This window comes from Armigeres subalbatus, chromosome 2, assembly GCF_024139115.2.
Source record: "Armigeres subalbatus isolate Guangzhou_Male chromosome 2, GZ_Asu_2, whole genome shotgun sequence".
NCBI lineage: Eukaryota > Metazoa > Arthropoda > Insecta > Diptera > Culicidae > Armigeres > Armigeres subalbatus.
The window spans coordinates 292,957,290-292,977,394 of NC_085140.1; the positions used below are offsets into that span (position 1 = coordinate 292,957,290).

Consider the following 20,105-nt stretch of genomic DNA (forward strand, 5'->3'; position numbering starts at 1 on the left):
TACACAAATTCCTTTACCACCTCGATTTCGTCACCACCGATGGAAACTCGCGGTGGGTGGCTCACATTGTCTTCTCTTGAACTCTATCATCAACTCTATCATCAACTCTATCATGTACTTCGTCTTCGACGTGTTGATGACTAGTCCGATCCGCTTGGCTTCCCTCTTCAGTCTGATGTAGGCTTCCTCCATCTTCTCAAAATTACGTGCCATAATATCTATGTCGTCGGCGAAGCCAAATAGCTGGACGGACTTATTGAAAATTGTACCACTCGTGTTAATACCTGCTCTTCGTATTACTTCTTCCAAAGCGATGTTGAATAGCAGACACGAAAGACCATCACCTTGCCGTAACCCTCTGCGGGTTTCGAAGGGACTCGAGAATGCCTCTGAAACTCGAACTACGCACATCACCCGATCCATGGTCGCTTTGATCAACCGTGTCAGTTTGTCCGGAAAACCGTGTTCGTGCATTAGCTGCCATAGCTGGTCCCGATCGATTGTATCATATGCGGCTTTGAAGTCAATAAATAGGTGATGTGTGGGCACGTTGTATTCGCGGCATTTCTGCAGTACTTGGCGAATGGCGAACACCTGGTCCGTGGTGGAGCGTTCGCCCATAAAACCCGCCTGGTACTGCCCCACGAACTCCCTTGTAGTTGGTGCTAGTCGACGGCATAAAATTTGGGAGAGTACCTTGTAGGCGGCGTTCAGCAATGTGATTGCGCGGTAGTTGCTACAATCCAGCTTATCGCCCTAGATGGGACACACGACACCTTCCATCCACTCCTGCGGCAAAACTTCCTCCTCCCAAATCTTGGTAATGACCCAGTGCAGCGCTCTAGCCAGTGTCTCACCACCGTGTTTAAACAGCTCTCCTGCTAGTTGGTCAACTCCAACGGCTTTGTTGTTCTTCAGCCGGCCACTCTCCTCCTGGATTTCCTGGAGCTCCGGAGCCGGTAAGATTATGTCCTGCGCGCGTTCTCCCAGGTCCATCACCATACCGCCATCTTCGTCTGCCACATCGCCATTCAGGTGTTCTTCGTAGTGCTGCCGCCACCTTTGGATCACCTCACGCTCGTTCGTAAGAAGGTTCCCGTTTATGTCCTTACACATATCAGGCTGTGGCACGTGGCCCTTACGTGAACGGTTTAACTTCTCATAGAACTTTCGTGGGTTATTAGCGCGGTACAGTTGCTCCATCTCTTCACGGTCTCGATCTTCCTGCTGGCGCTTTTTCCTCCGGAAAATCGAGTTTTGTCTGTTCCACGCCTGTTTATATCGTGCCTCGTTCGCCCTCGTGCCCATGCTGCATTCTTCTCTTCCACTAACTGCTCACATTCGCCGTCATACCAGTCGTTTCTCTGATCCGGGGGCACCGTGCCAAGTGCAGCGGTTGCGGTGCTACCAATGGCGGATCGAATATCTCTCCAGCCATCTTCAAGAGACGCTGCGCCTAGCTGCTCTTCCGTTGGGAGTGCCACTTCCAGCTGCTGCGCGTATTCTTGGGCTATTCAGGCGTCTTGTAGCCGCCTAATGTTAAGGCATAGGCATACTGCAACGAGGTAGTGGTCGGATTCAATATTCGCACTGCGGTAAGTGCGGACGGTCGTGATGTCGGAGAAGAATTTACCGTCGATTAGAACGTGGTCGATTTGGTTTTCCGTTTCTTGGTTAGGTGATCTCCATGTGGCCTTGTGGATATTTTTGCGGGGAAAGAATGTGCTTCGGACTACCATTCCGCGGGAGGCTGCGAAGTTTATGCATCGTTGGCCGTTGTCATTCGATACGGTGTGCAGACTACCCGATCCGATGACCGGTCTATACATTTCCTCCCTTCCTACCTGAGCGTTCATGTCACCGATGACGATTTTGACGTCCGCAGTGGGCATCCATCGTATGTCTGCTCCAGCTGTGTGTAGAACGCTTCTTTGTCGTCGTCGGATCTCCTTTCGTGTGGGCAGTGCACGTTGATGATGCTATAGTTGAAGAAACGGCCTTTAATCCTCAGCTTGCACATCCTTGCGTTGATTGGCTGCCACTCAATCACGCGTTGGCGCATCTTACCCATCACTATGAAGCCGGTTCCCAGCTCGTTGGTGGTGCCACAGCTTTGGTAGAAGGTAGCGGCTCGATGCCCGCTTTTCCACACTTTCTGTCCTGTCCAGCAAATCTCCTGCAGCGCCACCACGTCGAAGTTGCGGGGATGCAGTTCATCGTAGATCATCCTGTCGCAGCCAGCGAAGCCTAGCGACTTGCAATTCCATGTTCCAAGCTTCCAATCGTCGCCTAGGTCTTTGCCGATTATATCGAGTCGCATTATCTCTTATATTGTTCGTAATGATTGGTTTTCTAGGCGGCTTATTGGGCCTGCGCAAACCTCCTGTCTCGTCGGAGGGCCGTCGAGTCAGGGCTGTTCAGCGTCCCACCTAACACCAGGACTTGGGCTTGTGCGCTTTGAGCGGCACACGGTCGCTTTGGTGGGGTCTACTTGCGGATACATGCAGCTTTTTATAGAGGTTTAACAGGGCCCACTGTCAAACCCCACCACATCCTAGGCAAGCCCCACAACTCGCAGATGGCCTGGGGAGGGATCGCCAAGCCCTTGGACATAGTCCCTGCTGCACCTTTCCACAATGGCCATAGAAAATTCACAAAATGGCCAGGAACAATGTCCGATCTTCTTCACCACACTAGAGTAACACTCGCCTTAGTGCACTCTCAAGCGCAAAACTGTTCACGCAAATCACGCACGAATAGTATGCCGACGGCAGAATGTGCTTCGAAAGTTTGAAACTTCCACCCGCGATTGAAACACTTGAACGGATAGTGAATTCCGTCCACCCAAATACCGTCGCAGTTATCAATCTGCGTGATTTATCACTTCCACAGCTGCCGAATAGTACCCGCCTTGGTAGGGGGAACTGGGGTAATATGCACCCCCGGGGCAAAACGACCCTTTGACGTTTTGCCTTTCTCGTACAACAAAGTTGTACCGAAAGGCTATCATTTCACTCCGCAAACAAACTTTTTATAGAAGCCTGTGAGACCCATAGTATTATATACCAATCGACTCAGCTCGACGAGCTGAGCACATGTCTGTCTGTCCGTGTGTATGTATGTGTGTATGTGTGTGTGTATGTGTGTGCACAAGAGCAATAAAAAAATTAGACAACTTTTCGTATAGTAAACCTTATCCGATTTTCTCGCAACAAGTTTCATTCGGCAGGGGACAAAGCCTTGTTAATCACTATTGAATTTCATAACGATCGGTCATTGCGTTTAAAAGTTATGAAGAAAATGGTACATCGGACCATTTAAACCCCGCATAAGGTTGGTGTCTTAACTAAATGCGAGAAAGGCACCATCAAAGCTAGGTGGATTAATCTGGGTTTTTGAGGACATTTTCGGCAATTTTTCGAGAGAACTCGCTACAGCACATGCAGTTCGGATCTCGAACTACCAGTCCAGCAGTAAACATTCTTGAAAATATGTCTGAAACACCGCCAAAAATTCCAAAAGGTCGTTTTGCCCCGGGGTGCATTTTACCCCAGTTTACCCTACTATCCCCACGTGCGAAACAGTCACTAAGTGCGCTAATTGAATGTTATTGTCTCCCACACGAACGAGGTCTACCCGCCTTGGTAAAGCCTCCCAGCGCACTCGCACTATTAGTTCGCACAAAGCAATCGAAAATGCCAACAATTGAATGGCAGCCACCACCAAAGACCAGCGCGCGCGTTTGGTCAGATTGCTTTTTATTGCACTACCGCGGGAATCACTTTCCGGTATGAAATGCCTTCGATCCGGCTCAAAGGACCAAATGTTCACGATACTCGCGTGCGGACTCGAAGGACTTGCTTCGCTAATTTAGTTAGCCCCGAAAAGTGCACCGTGATTCAAAGCACTCCACCAAATGCACTAAGTCCAGTACACTGCACTCAAATCGACCACGCAAAGTTAAAGTGGGGCTTTTAGCTGAACACTTAGAATAATTTTGTGTCATCTAGGGACCAAAGAAACGACCGACCGTAGTTGTTTGTTCTTCAACGTATAAGGTATTTTATGAGACGTTTCGCGGTGGCCCGTTTGTTTACTTTTGATGTTTTGTTTTCATATGATTCTGCGTGAACATTCTGTTAGGTCCGAACACAAAATAATGTTTGAAAAGTTTTACTTTTCATTCGTGTTTTCTTCAGCTTTTCATGCTTAGAATGCAATGGTATGAATAATCTAACGACACGTTTTAAGAATCATATGAAAAACTTTGTTTTAAAGCGCTGGTAGCCGAAAAGTAGAATAGGTAGGAATGGTGATGGGACCCATCGGAATGTTATGCCTGAAATTACCAAACAAACGGGCTCCCACTAATTGTCAAAGTAGATAAACACAAGAAAAACAGCTGTTTCGATGTGTCTCATAAAATGCCTTATTATTTGCTACTGATTTATGCACAATATTTACAGATTTGCTGTTCCTTCTTCTCAGCCAGCTGTTGGTTGACCATCGGCTATCGTGTATGCGAGATAGGTACTCTCTTACTCTCTATTGCTGAAACGCTTTGCTTGGCTTAGGATCAGATAATTGAATTCAATTGATGACTATTTCAAAACCTGGTATTCTACATGGTATTCTACGATGACAAACACCGAATATCAGATTTTTGTTTTGAGTGTATTGAAGATTTACATCCTTGCGGTAGAACTTTGACAGCTGCAGAAGAACTTTACGAAATCCGCAAAATGGAAAATTTTGAAAAGATCCGCAATATACATGTTTGATAAATTTGTTATCATGGCTTGTTATGATTCGGAACAGTTTTTGCCTTTATTTCATCGTTGTTCGTTATCATTGCAACATTGCGAAGAAAGTTACAGTGTATTGCAACTATTTCATCTTGGTGCATTGAATTTTTACACAACAATAGGGCACTGCACGGAAACATCTCTTTCTCTTTCGTTCCTCATAAATTTTGACGTTTACTGGCCTTGTTGTTTTCTAATTTCTTTGCAGCGAGAAAGAGACAAAGCAGTCCGTGCAGTGCCCTATACTCTTACCTTCCACTTGTTTGCCAGAGCTCAGTTAAGTGTATGCCCGGGACGCACCAAATGTTCGAATGTTGGAAGACCAATATGCCCCCATCACAGTTGAGCCGTTGCCACAAGCAGCGTTCAACAGTCATTTTGGTCCTATGTACAATTCAAGAGCCGATGTCTTTTAGTCTGCCCATCCAGGCAATTATACTTTTGACAGTGACCTGATGAAGTCAATATTTCCTAACAGTTTGCATCCAATCAATCATTCAACCACCGACTGCCTCCGAGATACATATGTACCTAACAGCCGTAACGTAGCTCCCAAAATTCCCCCAATCACAGTCTCAACCGGTGACCGACGGTCATTCCGGTTCTGTGCATGGGTGTATTGACTGGTGAGGAAGTTCATATCCACTACTAGAAATTCGTTTCCTCATCCCTGAGTTCACAGACCCTCGCGAGGCTTGTTTTATCAAAACACAAGAGAGCTTTCAGACAAATTAGATGATGTTTGTCTCGCTGCACTCGATGCGTACGTGCTCACCGAGATATGGCTTGACCAGAGCAACAATTCTGTTCATTTGTTTGGTAACTTCTTCATAGTGTACAGATTTGACCAAAACAGTTCCAACAGTAGCTAATCGTTCGCTTGACGGTGGTATTCTAATATCTGTTACCAACATGTTTGCTGCTCATGAAATTGCCGTTGGTCGATTTACTTCAAGCAGTCTATGTGACAAAGTTAGTCGAAATGTTTTCATTCAGTTCAATCAAAGCTAATTGCCTATTTTCCGGGTATCGAGCACCCATTACAATGGTCATTAATTACAATGTGTGGAAAGCCGATGCGCGTATGCACATATGTAGTATTCTTCTTCTAACTAACGGCGTATGTGAGGACCACCCGACCACAGAGGAACGAACGCACCCATGATTTTGCAGCAAATGCAAGAGCAATCAGCACCCCCGGATAGAAGTCGGGTAGAAGCTATGAACTGAAAAACAAAAACGCGACTATCCCCATTGCCTGGCGACCGTGATTCCCGAGCAGGAGCGACGACATCGATAATAGAAATTGGGATGAACCAGTCTTGCCAGCCAGTGGAGATATATCAGCTTCCACACTGATATTCTTCCCTCCCCCTTCATACGGGAGCTTGGCAGAAGGAAGGTCGTGCGATATGTGCCATCACAAATATTGCCCTCCGCTCGCTTTCAAATCGACTTCTATAAAAACATTCTTCATGCCTGCCGTATCCTAACGGAACTATCAATTCTATACTTTCGCCTCTAATGCTATCATGATCATGTACGTCCAAGTTTGGAAGATGATATTAGCATTTCCATATCAGTCTTGCATAGTTAAGTGGTAAAGTACCAAAAAATAATATGCGAAATACTTTAGGCATTACATGCTTAGGTACTTCCATACCAAACGAATTATAATTTGTGATTGCGATGCGTCTGGTATTGTGTCGCCAGCACTAAATTGAACTTCGGAAGTCGGGATTTCCGACTTTCGACCTTTCTTCCGAATTTTTTGTGTCACTTGTTTGTCGGATATTTTTTTGTTTATGGATTTGTAAACAGAGTTGCAAACTTGATTGGGTCACTTGTTCCACTTTTTCTAAATTATTGTGCTTGTGTTATGAGCAATATAATAATTATTCAAACGGTACGTCATCAACACGCGGCTCCAAGTACCGTTTACCATGCGCCAAATGGCTATTACTTCTTGGGAATTCCCAGGAAGGAACACCATAGGCTATTGGATTCTCAAATATGTGGAAAACGGAGTTTTCAAGCGAAAACAGCGACTGCAGGCAAGATTTTTTTATGTACAGGTTATCCGACTTCGTCAGTAGATGGGAATAACCAGCGCGGGGGGGAAACATACATTTTCAGTGCAAAACGTAAACAAACGAACATAAATTCCATAGAAAAATCCAAGATGGCTGAGTTGGGGATATTGACAAGTCGGATAACCTGTATACATAAAACAATCTTGACTGCAGGTATACAAAAAATTTAGCGCTAGCATGATGGAATGGCTGGTCGATCTTTACCGTCGTAAACCTGTACTGCTGCTCGAGGAAGCAAGGGACCAGTTTCAAAAACATTTTTATGTCACAATAAGTATGCATTATACTGCAAGAGGCAGGAGTGACATGGAAATGTATTGAACGAAGAGCAATACAAATTCGGGAGGACGAAATAACCCGGTTTGTTCGTGATATGCTGGCCATTCCTTGGGATCTCAGCAATCTTGTTTTTCTGGACGAAGTTAGTTTTGATCAGTACTGGAAAAGGTCGTGATCGTCATAAGACAGAGAGCAAATCGCCTTTTTCTATTTCAGGCGACCAAATAAAAGAATCGTGGGTACTTTGATCAATTTCGCATGAAAGGCAGTCATGAAAGGATGTTGTGCTTTATTTTAAAATTTAAATTATTTTAAGTTATTTTAATAGATACATGCGAAAAATAGTGACTTGTCGATAAATTAATCATACTTCTTTAATGCACCGAGTTGAAAGTGAAAATAAACACAAAAATAAAGCAGATATTGCACACTTTCATGACCTGTCACGGAACAAATATTTTTTGAGATTTTTGTAGCATGCCATTCATCCTTCGCGTTTCAATAGATTTTGAAAGGGGCAGATATGTAAACATCGCGTGACATCTCTTATTGAAAATGAGAAATTCCAGTACTGGTTTTGATAACCGCGAAATGTTGTCCGGAACATGTTGGGTACCAAGCTGTCAAATCGTATGGATTTTCCTTCTTTGACATTTAGCTCCCCTATCTTCGCCAGCAAAAGATGTTCCGGACAGCGACGACAGCGACAATCTTTATCTAGTAACTAAAATATCTTTTGGGGAATGGCAGACAGTTTCTGGACGGAGGGTACTTTTAACCGGAGAAAGTTTTTCGAATGCTGTAGAAAGTTTGCCTCAACAACAAAGAGGTTCGGAAATATCCAGGATTACTGACAGTCTGGATCCTAGACGGGGAAAGGATCCACTGTGATATTAATATTATACGATATCTTCGATCTATTGGGATAATTCCTATCTTTCTGCCGCCATATAGGGCACTGCACGGGAGAATCTCTTTCTCTTTCGTTCTTCATGAAATTTGACGTTTACTGGTCTTGTTGTTTTCTAATTTCTTTGCAGCGAAAAAGAGACAAAGCAGTCCGTGCAGTGCCCTATTGTCCATTCTTTTACCCAATTAAGATAATTTTTGGATTGATCAAACGAAATTTGAAAATAGCACATCTTGAAGGAGCTCCTAATCTGGCAGATAGGTTGTGATGCCATGAATCGATTCAAACTATCCATGTGCAAAGATCTTTGAGCATTGTGGTTACTTTCCCGGTGGTACATTTCTTCCAGAGAAAGGTTTTTGAAGAAGAAGAAGGTTAAGAACATTGGTTTGAATATTGCAATCCGATAATAAACTATGGGTTCTCTCACAAGCAAAATAAAATAAAAAGAATATATAAAATACAGGAAGTCGCATTTTATTTCACATTCTTCAATTCGAAAGAACTACTTTAAAAATAGTATTATAAACATTCGTTATGGCCTGTTCACAAATTACGTAACGCTTTCGGGGGGAGGGAGGAGATCCAACTTGCGTTATACTTTGTTACATCAAAAGGTGGGGGAGGGAGTGGGTACTACCAAATGTTACGCACGCGAATGAAAATTGATTTCAATTGTTTTTTTTTTAATCACTGATTGAAGTAATCGTTGACATGTATTGACGATGAATACGCATCGACCTATCTTCTTCACTACCAAACTTCCCATAATTGTCCCATGTTAGTCTTTGTAGTTAGAGCAGACTATTTTGATGTAGCGAGTTTTAATCGAAACATTTTTGCTGAATTTCAAGGCATTATTGTGCTACGATGAATATGCACGATTGCTACAGATTATATTATTTTAAGGAGCGACCTCGAAAACGACGCTTTTATTGGTATTGCATTTCATGATTACATCTTCCAAACCAAAGCCAAAGTTATTAGAGGCAACCCAGCTTCAACCATGTAAACATTCAATTTAACTGATATATGCCCAAAAACGATTTGTATGATCATGGTCGCAAATTTTATTTGCGTTACTACTATGTAGCTGCATTCAATATCCTTGATTTTTGATCATGTGTCATTCGTATTATAACAGTGTTCAAAAAATACCAAAACCCATATGTTTCAGAAAAGTAAAAAAAAATCTGCCTTTAAAATTTTCATAGTTACACGTTATACGGGGGAGGGAGGGGGTACCGGAAACGTTACTTTTTGTTACGAGAGGAGGGAGGGGGTCAAAAACTCGGAATTTTGCGTTACGTAATTTGTGAACAATGCCTTATGAAGATTTTGTGATTTTAAACCTCGGAATGTAGATTGAATTCACTGGTGATCAAGGTCTTCGCAGTCAGCTACACTGCCCGCTAGGTGTTGGCTCAGTTCCATTTCATCTGGGCGAACAGCCTGCTTCATGGAAGTGAACAGTTCGGTGCCAACTAACCCTCGATGCTCCAAGTTCTCAACCATCGATATTGCTCCTTCCCGCATGGAAGAATATCTAAAAGCGAACAGGAATCTACCTCGAAAAGACTTGGGCCCGTATAATTCTTTCGGCTATTTACAATTGTGTGTGTATCTACCGGTGCACTCGTCGAAACGATTTAAATGCTACGCGCCGCGCCATCTGTTTTTACTTCTATCATTCTCATCGCACGCGCACGGTACATTGTACCCCTCCCATCCGTTCACGGCAACTTGCCGTAAAATTCGTGCGGAAAGTACCACCCGTGAAAACAGATGCGCAGATTCGTAGGCGGAAATGATTGTGACTAAGCGGCAGTGCAGTGGACATCGGCTTAAAATCGTCGGCATGTTACCCCATTGGTATAGTTTAATTCGCGAATCAGACCGAAGCCTAAGCGTTCACATTTCAGACACGCTACGTCTGAATATTCTGCCGCAACCTCGGGAGAAAAATACCAGCCATCAACACCGATGCGAACACTCGTAGGAAGGATCGTGACCCAAGCAACAATGCAATGGAGAGCACCACATCGGCGGGATAACAAGACTCATCATCCAAGGCCTCCTCAGCTGACTCAGGCGGTATCACTTTGATCGTTCTACATCGTATATCGTGGGGTTCACCAAGTCAGCCGTTGAGAAAAAGAAACCGATTCTTCGACGATAAGGACCGGGTTGACTGTGCCCTGCGTGATAGCCCATTACTAGAAAATGGACATTCCGTGTATTGATGCACATGTCCAGTTTTTTTTCGTATCCGATTACCCACTATGTACCGTGGTTAGTTTTCCCCAATTTATATTTTTGTTATAATTATCACCCTTACAAAAATAAAGAGATGTTTAATATCGTCCTGAAAAAAGCTATGTTTCATGAAATTTTATGTAAATATCAACAAAGAAAAGAAATAAAAGAAGCAACATGGTACCCACATCTAGAAGAAGTCTAGAAGACCCGTGGTATTCGAGTCTAGAAGATATCGAGGTAATATCTAAGAGACCACTCCTGTCATATCCCTATCGGTTCAAACGGTCTACTCGTCTAAAATTTGAGGTAGACACCGGTTTAAACGGTTGTTGCATTTGAGGCGGATTTGAGGTCTGACAGGTTCTAGAAATCGACCAAAAATATCTAGGAGACTATTTTTTTTTGTCTCAGAGATATCACGGGAGATTTCTAGAAGACCTTTCCGAGCGGGTTCCAGCGCTTTCCTGCACTCGATCAATGTTCGTTTCACATTTCCCGCAACCAGCCACTGTTATTATGTTGTGTAACAATTAATCCCTTATGAACTGCCTACAACCTATTCGGCTCGGATGTTGGAACCCATCGGAAGTACTTCGATAGCTGCATTGGGGGCGTGGATGAGTGTTTCATTTCGTCCTGCTTGTGCGCTGGTGACGAATGAATGAAATTTGCCCACAGCAGCCATGAGTTTTAATGGCCCTCAAGGTGTATGTGTTTGCTTTTTAGTTCGTCCGCTAAAGCTGCATCATCTCTGACGGAGTGTGCACCAGCAGATCAGCATGTTGAGGGGAAAGCAACTTACGCAATGTTGCTTGATGTTGAGCATTGGTACACATATATTCTCACTGGTTTGTCCTTCCAACCCCTCAAAATTCTTGCAGTAATGGCATCAATTGAGTAAAACTTTTTTTTGGTGATGTCTTGCAGTGTTATAAAATCGTTGGCATCGTTCACCGTAAGATGAGCGTTTTCCGACCATCTGGGGGTGTCGCACCTGGTGTTCAATTTTTGCCTAAGCTATGTCCCACATACAGTCGATGATCTCAGGGGCAGTGTCCCCATGCACAACCATTCTGGTCCATTTCTTGGGACACAGTTGGCTCTTGTAGAACCGTCGCTTGTTGCACCGCTGACCTCTTGTAGCGGATCGGCTTCCTCGACGTTATCAGCTTCACCCTCTTCGGCGGTGTCGGGGCTGATGAGTTCTTCATAATCGATATATGAAAATTCATCTTCAGTGTTGCGAGAATGAATTATTTTACTGGAAATTTGCATCGGAAGTCAACAAGGTTGCCAGTGTGCCAGCGATCCGTTGCCAATTTTTTATTTAAATCCACAATATACAACTTGAAAATAAAACTGTTTCGGATAGGTAGCCCCCTCCGAGGGGGTTTGATAAAACGCTTTGTTCTCGCTCATTTTATGTTGGGGACCATATTTTTTTCGCACAGCTGTGTAAAACAAGTTGAAATGCATCATCAGTACTGGTGGCTCCCGCGATTCGGGCCTATTTAAAGAAATTTTCAATCATTTCATTATCGTAACAGCCACCGAATGAACGTCTCTCACGGTATGCTACCTATCGAGAGTATACAGACATGATCAGTGAGAGATTATCTCATTCTCCTTTGGAGTCAAACCCTGCATATTGCACATCGATCGCAGTAACTTATATATGACCGGATTCTGTCACAATATGGTTACTACAACAAGATTGGCTCGACTTGTGCTGCTTGGGATATCATGACCATCATGTAACACTAGTGATGCTTAGATGATTCATCATTCGGAACTTCATCATATGCATCATTTTTTCTTGATAATCCGACATTTCATCATTAGAATTTCTATGTCACACATCAATGGACACTCTCGAAAAAATATTCGAACTTCTTTTACCGACATCAATTATAGAGTTTGTTTGCGGTCCATAGTTTTTAAGTTACCCTAGATGCCATAAATGTAAAACTAATAAAACGATCACCCTAGCTTAAATTATACACTTAACACATGTAAAAGACACTCATAGACTTCTCACACAATATGTTACACAAATGAACACTGCCCACTGCACACGAAACACAAATCATATTAGTAGCCAACCGATAGCCAAAATATATAGACCTCAAATATATGCGCGCGCGAGTTTCCTGTAGAAAAATAATAAATTTGGCTTATCAGTTTCCCAATAAATTGTGCAGTTTTGTTTAACGGAATTGTGATACGGACTTTTACTGGTGGAAGAAAGGAAGTGCCTTAAAGGACTGGGTGTCCAAATTCCTAGAAAGGGAATGGTTTTGGACAAGAAAGGAAAGGCTATCTAACGTAATCAAGGATTACTGCCAGGAGGTGCACAACGTAGGGAAGTACATCTAACCGTCGAACCGTCCCCCAACATTGGTGCCGTGACCAGGATACGACGGTTGAGTCAGAAAGATTATTGCTCTGGAAGTTTTGGCCATTGCTGCTCTAAACTTGGATTTTGGATTTTGGAGATCGCAACCATATTTTTTCGGACAATATAATGGATTGGTGAAACATTTCAATCAAATCAAATTTTCTATCGAGACGGAGCAGATGCAACATTCTTTGTCGCATAGCTGATAGTGCAGATCTCAACGTAGCAGCAGTACATTGCAATACAAGGCCTTATTGATAGAGGCCACAGGTGAGTGGCGTTCCATTACAATTAATCATTTGTACGTTGCTACTGGGATTCCTTCTACCCTTTCTCTGTGAGTGTGAAGCGCATCATTTGTGGATTCCAAACTATCCGATATCACAACGTGTAATAGCGACGGAGCTCCCCGGACTGTACTGTGGTGTAAGGACGGCGCGCTATTGGATTGGATTCGTACGTTTTGCTACTGGACACTATCAGTTGGTCACAACATTGGATCGGTTGGATTCGGTTGATCTCGGTTGGCTACACGTGACTACTCGGACTCCAACGAGAGCACCATTGCCGTTGTTTACTGCTGTGCACGATATACGTATTCATACAAGGCCTAATATTGACAGGCCTCAGGTGAGTGCCTGTCCAATCTCTTTACCTGTATTGTGCGGTGCTATTTCGTTTTTTATCATCCTTGCATGTGTCTCCTGGATCGAGTAATATACGTTGCGGGCTGTTTACTACGGCATCATTCGGAGTGGAAGGCATTTCTATCGCTTCAAACGGGAGGCATTTGGTGAATGCGGCGTTTAATGATCTACAGAGACACAGCAGTCCATTGAGCATAGACGATAGGCGCGGTGAGCGGTAAACGGCACAATTTGATACGAACGGATGGCTTAAGGTGCGTTTAGTACTGCAATAATTGATGTTTGAAATTTGCGCGGCGAGAGAATATTATTAAGGGCCTGTTGATGACAGGCTACAGGTTAGTAGCTGTCCAACATATTTAATTTGGTTTGGTGGTGCTGCGTAAAATTTTATTTCATTATCGGATTGACGGGTGCGGTAACGGATTGCTAAACGGAGCTTCATTTTGGGCTGGATCGGCACTTTTAGTTCCTTGGGAGGCAACTCATTGGATATTGGCGATTAAAGTTTAATTCAAGGTCTGTTGTTGACAGGCTACAGGTTAGTAGCTGTCCAACATATTTAATTTGGTTTGGTGGTGCTGCGTAAGATTTTCTTTTATTTATCGGATCAACGGGAACGGTGGCGGATCTACCCATATTACTTGTGAACTGGGCGGAGTTTTGGTGAATTTTGAAATTATACAAGGCCTGTATTGGACAGGTCACAGTGTAGGTATGGCTGGAGGTATCAAAGAGAAGATCAAGAAACGCGAGCGCATTTTTGCTGCTTTACGTCGGCATTTGCAATTCTTGGCGACATATGACCCAGCGGTCAATCAGGGACAGGTTCAATCACGTTTGGACAAATTAGAGGCAACATGGGATGATTTCCATGAGCTTCAGGAGGAAATTTTTGAGCTGGATGGAAAAGGGGAATATGAACAGGAGACGAACAATGCGTATGCTGAATTTGAGACGCAGTATTACGAACTTCGGGCTTCTTACTTGGAAAAATTGGCTCCTCCGGCGCAGGTGCCGAACTTGGACAATTCAGTGCGGAACAACAGTGCGTTGGGATTGCACACAGGGGTGCGTCTGCCACAAATTTCTTTGCCGGAGTTCGATGGTGACTACAAGGGGTGGTTGTCCTTCAAGTCAACGTTCGTGTCCCTGATTCATGACTCTAATGAACTCAGCGATGTGCAGAAATTTCATTATTTGAAATCTGCATTGAAAGGAGAGGCAGCCAAATTGATCGAGTCCCTCACAATCACCAACGACAACTACGCTATAGCATGGGATACTATCACCAAGCGATATTCTAACGAGTATTTGCTCAAAAGCGGCATCTACAGGCGTTGATGGAATTCCCGAGGGTTGATAAGGAGTCGGCATCAAGGATCCACGGATTAGTCGATGAGTTTGATCAGCGGTTGAAAATTTTGAAACAGCTTGGCGAAAAGACGGAGCACTGGGGAGCGATGATCGTGCATTGGATGTGTTCAAAGCTGGATACGCACACGCTGCAGCTATGGGAGGATCACGCAGCATCGTTACGAGATCCATCGTTTACTACATTGGTGGACTTTCTGGAGAAGCGAACTAGGGTTCTGGAAGCTGTGCAGTCTAACTCGAGCAAGGTCGGCAGTATACAGCCAAAGGTGCAGGGGAAACGTGAAAGATTGACGGTACATGCTTCCACAGAGAGCGGAAGAAATGATCCCACTTGTCAGTGCTGTGGCGAGCAGCATTATTTAGTCCGGTGTGCGAAATTCTTAAACTTTGGGTTGAAGGAGAAACTCGATTTTGTTAACAGTAAGCGGTTGTGCAGCAACTGCTTCAAAAATGGTCACTGGGTTCGTGACTGCAACTCCAAATTCTGCTGCAGGTCATGTGGAAAGAAGCACAACTCTCTGATTCATCCCGGGTTTCAAGTCATTAGCGGGGGAAGCAACAACAACGAATCTAACGGCAACACTTCAACAGCAAATTCAGGAAGGAAGGATAACGTTGCTAGAGCACACGTTGCAGCGGAAGCAGTTGAAGAACTTCAAGAAGAAGCAGCCGGTGAGACGACAGCTGGATCGTACAGCATTGGAGCGAAGCAGGGAAGCTTGAGTTCTAGTGTTTTTCCCTCAACAGTGGTTGTAGTGATACGAGATTATAATGGCGGTAAGCAGCTAGCACGTGCACTACTGGATAGTGGATCTCAAGTTAATGTCATGAGTGAACGGATGTGTCAAATGCTCAAACTGAAGCGGCGAACCATATGCGTTCCTATAACAGGAGTTGGTCAGGCGGAATCGATGGCAAAACACGCAGTTACGACAACGATCACTTCCAGAGTTAAAGATTTTTCTGTTGGAATGGAATTCTTGGTGCTACAGCGAGTGACTTCGGAATTACCATCGGTAACTATCCCAATTTCGCATTGGAAGATTCCAAGCGACATTCAGTTGGCAGATCCCCAGTTCAACATGAGCGGCCGCATTGATCTGCTACTGGGGGCCGAGCATTTCTTCGGTTTTCTATACGAAAGGGAGATGAAGCGGGTCACTTTGGGTCCGCAGCTACCAATTCTTGTGGATTCGGTGTTTGGATGGATCGTTTCGGGAAGAGATGCTAGTCTGCAGCAGAAAAAATCAGTACGGTGTTGCGCAGTGACTGCTCCGGATAAGCTTGAAGAACTTCTTGAAAACTTCTGGAAAGTTGAAAGCTGCAGTGATCAACCGGCTTGGTCAAAAGAGGAGCAGGATTGTGAGGAAGATTTCAAACGCACCCATTCAAGAACAGATGATGGTCGGTACATAGTGATGCTGCCGAAGCATCCAAATTTCGATAGAATGCTGGGCGACTCTAAAGCGGCGGCACTGGATAGGTACCAAAAATTGGAAAATAGGTTGGAAAGAAATCTGAACATGAAGGAACAGTACCACGCCTTTATGAGAGATTACTTGGACATGGGTCACATGCGAAAGGTGACGGATAGGCAGTTGCAAGAAGAGGACAGTGGAATGGAAGGGCTATATCAATTTAAGGTCTTCTACTTGCCACACCATGCGGTACTTAAGGAGTCGAGTACGACAACGAAAGTGCGTGTCGTATTTGACGCTTCGCCGTGTTTGAACAGCGGATATTCCCTCAATGATGTCTTGTTAAAGGGACCGGTAATTCAAGACCATCTGCACAACCTGCTCATTCGCTTCCGCAAGTATGAAGTGGCGCTTGTTGGAGACGTGGAGAAGATGTATAGGCAGGTACTTCATGATGTCAAGGATACTCTTCGCCTCAGAATTTTCTTCCGGTTCTCTAAGGAAGATCCTTTTGGTGTGTACGAGTTGCTTACTGTAACATACGGGCTTAAGCCGTCGTCATTCCTTGCAACACGGGCTCTACAACAGTTAGCAGTAGATGAAGGAGTGGAAAGTTCACCAGCAAGCGTTGCGGTAAAGAAGGATTTTTACGTGGACGATTATATTGGAGGAGCTGCAAGTATCGTCGAAGCCACTAACCTCAGAGAAGATCTAACATCGTTAATGGCCAAAGGAGGATTTCCCATTCGTAAATGGTGCTCAAATCATCCCGAAGTCTTGGCTGGAGTTCCAGAGGATCAACTGGGAACAAGCCTCACAATAACCTTTGACTTGAGCCCTGATGAGAAGGTTAAAACGCTTGGAATTACTTGGGCACCGAAGGTGGACCAACTTCGGTTTATATTCAATATTGAGAATGAAGAAGGCGAATGGACTAGGAGGCGAATTTTGTCCGCTATAGCAAGGCTTTTCGACCCTCTCGGATTGATATCGCCTGTGGTGGTAACCGCAAAAATAATCATGCAGCAGTTGGCGCTGCTGCATTCCGTATGGGATGCACCTGTCCCAACACAACTAGAGCATAAATGGGTGGATTTCCATCGTCGTTTATCCAAGTTGACCGAATTCAGCATCCCCAGATTCGCTTTTGTTGAAGATTACGTTGATGTGCAGCTACACTGTTTCGCCGACGCCTCGGATCTAGCATACGGTGCATGTCTATACGTTCGCTCTGTGGATGGACGTGGAAACGTACGTATCGAGCTACTCGCATCGAAATCTAGGGTCGCGCCACTGAAAAGGTTGACTATACCGAGACTGGAACTGTGTGCTGCGAAGGAAGCTGCTACTCTGTACCAGACGGTGCTTAAAGCTCTTTCTTTGGATACAACTAGTGCGTTTTTCTGGTCCGATTCAACCGTTGTTTTGCATTGGTGGAACACGTTGAAAACCTCCGTCGTAAATCGTGTTTCCATCATTCAAACGGGCAATGAAAATCCCGCTGATTTGGTTTCTCGTGGAATGTCCGTTGAAGATTTCTTTGAAAATCAGCTTTGGTTTGGAAATACGGTCCTACATGGCTGAAGGAAGCACCGTCAAAATGGATGGTCGAATCCGTCGACCTGATCCCAACTGAAGTGGAACTAGAACCTCGTATCGTAGCCTCAAATAATGTGGCAGCTATGGAGCCGAGCTTCCTTTTCTCGCTTCGTTCATCATTCATTCCTTTAGTCAGATTAGTAGCATTCTGTTTACGGTTTTTATCCAATTGTCGGCAGTCAAATCACCGGAACACATCACTATTCCTAACTGCACAGGAGATTAACGCATCCAAAAACAAGCTGGTTCGCTTAGTGCAAGAGGAAAGTTTCGCTGAGGAAATAATTTCCTTGAAAAGGAGGCATCAAGTACCTTCCAAATCACCTTTGAAGCTTTTGTGTCCGTTCATCGATAATGAAAGCATTGTTAGAGTAGGTGGCCGCCTCCGTTACTCTCTTGAGGATTATACCGTCAAACATCCGGCAGTTCTTCCTCAATCGCATGCTTTCACCCGCTTGATCATTGAGTATTACCACATTCAGATTCACCATGGTGGACACCAAGCAACTTTAGCCGCAGTGAGACAAGAATTTTGGCCGATTCACGGCAAAAGAGTCATTTCTTCCGTTCTGAGAAAATGCCATCGCTGTTTCCGTTTCAACCCAAAGCCGATTGAGCAGCCAATGGGACAGCTGCCATCTACGAGAGTCCGCCCCGCTAGGGCGTTTCTTGTAACCGGCGTGGACTACTGTGGCCCCTTTTTCCTGACACCTCCTCATCGTCGAGCAGCCCCACCGAAGGTTTACATCGCGGTATTCGTATGTTTCACCACGAAAGCGATCCATTTGGAGCTCGTTACGGACCTTTCAACAGCATGTTTTATTTCTGCTCTTCGGAGGTTCATTGGGCACCACGGAATCCCAAGCGAGATACACTCCGACAATGCCACCAATTTTCAAGGAGCGAAACACGAATTGCATGAGTTGTATAACAGTTTAAACAGCAAAATCGGTCAGCAGGCGATTGAATCAGAACTTTCACAACATGGAAACAAGTGGCACTTCATCCCGCCCCGTGCTCCCAACTTCGGAGGATTGTGGGAAGCAGCTGTTCGATCCGCAAAGACTGCTTTGAAGAAGGTAATCGTCAGCCAACTTACCCATGAAAACTTCTCCACCCTGCTCGTGCAAATCGCCGCAGCCCTGAACTCAAGACCTCTAGCCCCATTATCGGATGACCCCACCGATATCAATGCCTTGACACCAGCCCATTTCTTGATCGGGTCCCCCATGAACGCCCTCCCAGATCATGATCTTACAGCCATACCCTCGAACCGGCTTACACACTATCAGCAACGACAGCAGATGTTCCAACGGTACTGGCAGCGCTGGAGCCAAGAGTACCTTACCGGACTTCAGCAGGCGAACAAAGTCCATCAACTGAGCCCCATTCGCATCGGCAGCATCGTAATTGTCCGGGAAAACAACATACCACCGCTACAATGGCCTCTAGCAAGGATACTGGAGATACACCCTGGTACTGATGGAGTCGTGAGGGTGGTTACGATTTTGACATCCAAAGGGACATACAAGCGTGCAGTAAACCGGATTTGTCCCCTGCCCTCCGATGATATAAACGTCTAAATTATTATTGAAACAAGTTTCAAGGGGGCCGGTAATGTTTGCGGTCCATAGTTTTTAAGTTACCCTAGATGCCATAAATGTAAAACTAATAAAACGATCACCCTAGCTTAAATTATACACTTAACACATGTAAAAGACACTCATAGACTTCTCACACAATATGTTACACAAATGAACACTGCCCACTGCACACGAAACACAAATCATATTAGTAGCCAACCGATAGCCAAAATATATAGACCTCAAATATATGCGCGCGCGAGTTTCCTGTAGAAAAATAATAAATTTGGTTTATCAGTTTCCCAATAAATTGTGCAGTTTTGTTTAACGGAATTGTGATACGGACTTTTACTGGTGGAAGAAAGGAAGTGCCTTAAAGGACTGGGTGTCCAAATTCCTAGAAAGGGAATGGTTTTGGACAAGAAAGGAAAGGCTATCTAACGTAATCAAGGATTACTGCCAGGAGGTGCACAACGTAGGGAAGTACATCTAACCGTCGAACCGTCCCCCAACAGAGTTATTTTTATTTCAAAATAGCATTTCTGCATATTTAATAATTATACTCCACTATTTCCACCTATATATTACTACACTAGTGATGTACATAAATCATGAGGGTTGTGTACCAGACACGACCGCCCGACGTAAACTACGTGAAACAATTTGGTAAAATGAAGAATCTAGTGGCATTATGTATGAATATTACAAAATTACTCTTTGGATTTCTTATGAAATTT

General features: G+C 44.3%; 2 protein-coding genes across 3 annotated transcripts in view; one reads left to right on the plus strand and one right to left on the minus strand.

Moving 5' to 3' along the window:
* LOC134212420 (uncharacterized) overlaps positions 1-4,039 on the minus strand; it is a 243,672-nt gene extending 239,633 nt beyond the window's left edge. Inside the window, exon 1 of the mRNA XM_062690254.1 lies at positions 4,027-4,039. The gene's annotated coding sequence lies outside the window, so the exon portion shown is untranslated. The remainder of the gene's footprint in view (positions 1-4,026) is intronic.
* LOC134212419 (platelet-derived growth factor receptor beta) overlaps positions 1-20,105 on the plus strand; it is a 538,624-nt gene that overhangs the window by 157,651 nt on the left and 360,868 nt on the right. The window lies entirely within an intron of this gene.